Source organism: Lipophrys pholis (assembly GCF_963383615.2).
Source record: "Lipophrys pholis genome assembly, chromosome: 1".
In the NCBI taxonomy this organism is placed as follows: Eukaryota; Metazoa; Chordata; class Actinopteri; order Blenniiformes; family Blenniidae; genus Lipophrys; species Lipophrys pholis.
Window position 1 is genome coordinate 24,206,163 of NC_137635.1, and position 3,971 is coordinate 24,210,133.

Genomic DNA, 3,971 nt, shown 5'->3' on the forward strand with positions numbered 1-3,971 from the left:
ACAGAGTCTGAGGTAGAGCTGCTGTCTTCTACTTGTTTTTGCCGTGATGCTTCACATGTTGATGACGTAGGCGGTGGAGCCACTCTGGTGGCTGCTGTTGCCAGATTGGCTGTTTTCCCCCCGACATGTTAAGGCCCGTTTACAGTGAGCCTTACTGGGTTTTCACTGGAAGACTCAGAAATCTGGCAACTCTCTAAAACAACATTAAACTGTGAGCACCGTTCACTAACACCAGAATGAGCGCCGCTCACAGTGACGTCTTTCCAGGCTGGCAAACTGATCCAGCTCATTTTTAATTAGCTTGCAATTAATTGATTTATTGATTATCACGACAAGCCTACATATGACGATAACCATTGGCCATAGCGCCACCTGCTGAAAACAGGAAGTGGGGCATACTTTCTCCATTCTGGCTCAAACTCTACAAGTTGCATGAAAGTCCAGATGACTTGATCACAGCCAAGTGATGATTATAATCATCACCAATCGCACCACCACCTGGGAACAGGAAGTGGGGTCTAAATAGCGTGAACATGGTCAGATCGGTGTCAAACTAGATTAGTTGCATCAGAGTCCAACCCCCATCCAAACCATATGATGACTGTCAGTCATAATGCCTCTTGAGGGCATGGTCTTAGCCACGTTCGCCATGGCACAAGAAGAGCAATGTGATTAACATGGTCAGATCGGCTTCGAAGGTGACATACTGCATCAGAGTCCGGCCCTCATCACAACCATATGATGACTCTAACTCCTAACGCCATTAGAGGGCGTGGCCTAGGTCAAATTTTCCACGGAACAGAAGTGCAATGTAAATAGCCTGAAAATGGTCAGATTTATCTCAAAGTTCACACATCGCATCAGAGTCCACACTTCATCACAATGACTATCGGCCAGAGCGCCACCTGCTGGAAACAGGAAGTGCGGTCTCCATAACCTGTCCATGCTCCGACTGGTCCCAAATTTCACGTTTCATTAGAGGACATACACACACCAACTTACATTCTCAGTTACAGTGAGTACCCGTTCAAGGCTGCTTGCAGCTTAAATTCTAATTGTGTTTTCAGCAAAAGTTGAACAATGTGTGTCCTGTCATTTGTTTTTTGGGTATTCTGATGAAATATGGTGTCACATATATTCATATTTTAACAGGTTTTCTGAAACGGGCAGTTTAACAGTGAGGGATAGTGTTCCAAGTCAAAACTCAGCAGTCTTTTCATCAATATATGAAAAGTTAAAGTCACAACAAGCACCTTATATTTCAATGAGATACCTGCAAGTGTTGAAGTCATTGTTAGACAGTACAACAGAATGAGACAACACATGGAAACAGAATGGAAATAGAAACCATGTTTAGTTTTGGGCAAAAATGGCAGAAATGAGGAAGTCACGCATGTTATTACTGTGACTCATCTACACCTAAATTGTCTTTGCATTTCTGTTGTGCATTCTGCAAGTATTTTAATAGTTGTGGTAAATAATGTAGATGAACCTCCTAAATTGGAGCAGTTTCGTCCTGTGGCTTGCAGACACTCCTTCCTTTAACTGCTGCAGAAGCAAGTTTTACTCAATGACGTGCTTCAATCCATCTAAAACTTCACTTTAACCCTTGTATTATGTTGAAAAAAAATTACATTGGTTATGTTGCGGGTCATTTTGACCCGGACCGTGTAAATCCACTCAAACAGTCAAAAAACAAGGTTCAACCAAAACTAACTTTATTTAAGATTATATAAACATTTGGAAAAGTGACATACAATACATTTTCAATTTCAACTCTATATTTAGGGACTATTTAAAGTTTTTCTCTTTTCGCAAACACATTTCTCTTTTTTTATTTAACTTGCCCCGCTTGATCAGATTTTTTCTGTCCAACATATCCAACGTTTTCCACATGATGGACAGAATGTAACTGTGCTTTCTGCAAATGATATTCTTGCATTTCACAAAGGAGGTACATGTTTTGCTGTCCTCTCGAGCGGGACAGACCTGGCATCTTTTCGGTTTCTTTACACCTGGATCCACAGCAGGTTTGTTAGATGACCTGGGAAGTTCTGGCTTATTTCTTCTCATTGTTCCCAACATAGTCAGCTTTCTCTTCTGAAGTTCATCTCCAAGGCGGTAGGATGTAAAGAACTTGTCACATGTCATGTTATGACCTTGCAGCCCTTCACTCATCTCCAGCACCACATGCCTCCCCTAATTCTTTTCAGATGCTTCTCCAGGCAACTTTCCAGGGTACACTTGCAATATTCCTTGCATAGCTTGATTTTGCGTCACAGGCTGCCCATATCTTGATGTCATACTTGGCAGGCTTGTTGGCCATGTACTGTCGGAAAGGACAGCGCCCCCTGAAGGGAACAAGGCCCTCATCTACAGTCACATGGGGACCAGGATTGTACAACAAAGGTAGAATTTCCACCCACTTATCCCATACATCTCTGATTGTAGCGAGTTTGTCTTTTTTACGTGGACCAGGTCTGGTGTCTCGGTTGTCAAATCGGATCACACGAGATATCATGTGAAATGTCTCCAAAGACATTGTTGCTCGAAAGATTGGCCTTCCACTCTCTTCATTCCATAGACTTGCAGTTGCTTCTCCCTTTGACCTGTACACTCCAGCTAATACCAGAATCCCAATGTAAGCATGCAAGTCAGTCTGATCCCGTGGCTTCCATTTCTCTTGAAATACACGCCTCCCCTCCAAGTTTGTCATGTCCAGTATGATCTTCTCTATCGGTGGGGATATGAAGAGCTGAAATGCTGATTGAATATCATCAGCTCGTGTGATCGCAAATCTTGTTGGACCGGGAGTCATTTTGATAACATTCGACGAAGACAGTCTGCCTCGGCTTTGGTGTGGTGATGTTGACCAGTTTATATTACGGTCTTTAGATGCCCATGTCCTCTCTGTGAATGGGGATCGCTGCAGTCCTTGGTTTTCATCTGATGGAGAGATGGCGGGAGACTCATCTTCTGAATCCTCATCATCGTAGGAAAATTGACAATCAGGATCATCAATAACATTGTCCTCAGTCTCTGATAGATCCTCTGTCTCTGAAATCTCTTCCTCTGCATCACAATCCCAGTTCAACATCTGTGATGAAGCTTCTTCAGCAGTAAATCTCCTGGAGCTCATTGTTGGTGTGTTCGTCAAAGAAATGACATGAGAAAAGTGACGAGGAGAAGGGAGAGAAAGTTCCTCCCCTACAGAAACGTGGATGTCTGGTCTCTAAATGGCTATTCAGAGGCAGTCAAAACAAAGTACATCAAAGAGACAGGTGTATATTGGATGTGAACAGCTACTTACCCACATTAAAGTGTCCGGGTCAAAATGACCCGCAACATCATCTTTGTATGTAAACTCTGCACAGACATTCCACTACATGTCAAAGACTCCAAATTTTACACACCTGTTAATGACCCTAGATGAGGAAAAGTCACAAAATTTCATGAAGAAAAAAAAAAGGGAACCAATGTTTTCGTCAACTCAAAAACTGAAATGGGTCAAATTGACCCTTAACATAATACAAGGGTTAAAGTAGATGAACCTGCTGAACAGGAGCCATTTACTTTAGTTCTGTAACGCGCACACGCACACACAGCTCAGAGGAAGCCGTGGGAGTCCCGTTCAAAGATGAGCCTGCTCGCGCCCTCCCACAACTACAACCCGAGGCTTTGAGGCCTGCTCACCTTCCGCCAGGCTAAGCTATAGCTAACAACCCAGCGCACTCCCCGTTGTGAGCCAGTCATTTTCAGTTACGGAACAGTCCCTTTACCGTGCAGCCGTGTTTGTGACCTGGTTCTCGGGTGGGTTTAACGCCGCACAGAGAACGGTACCGGACGGTGCACTAACTGACACACCTCTTCCCTTCTCACAACCGAGCGTCCAGCAACACTTTCCTAAAAATTTGCAGAGGCAGCCGGGAAAGTCTCTGCCGGGTAGTCCTCAGAAAACTTTCGATACTCAC

The 3,971-nt window shown here is 43.8% G+C and overlaps 1 protein-coding gene across 2 annotated transcripts in view; it reads right to left on the minus strand.

Annotated features, from left to right (window-relative positions):
- eif4e2 (eukaryotic translation initiation factor 4E family member 2) overlaps nt 1–3,971 on the minus strand; it is a 28,370-nt gene that overhangs the window by 24,125 nt on the left and 274 nt on the right. The gene's annotated exons all lie outside the window — the stretch shown is intronic.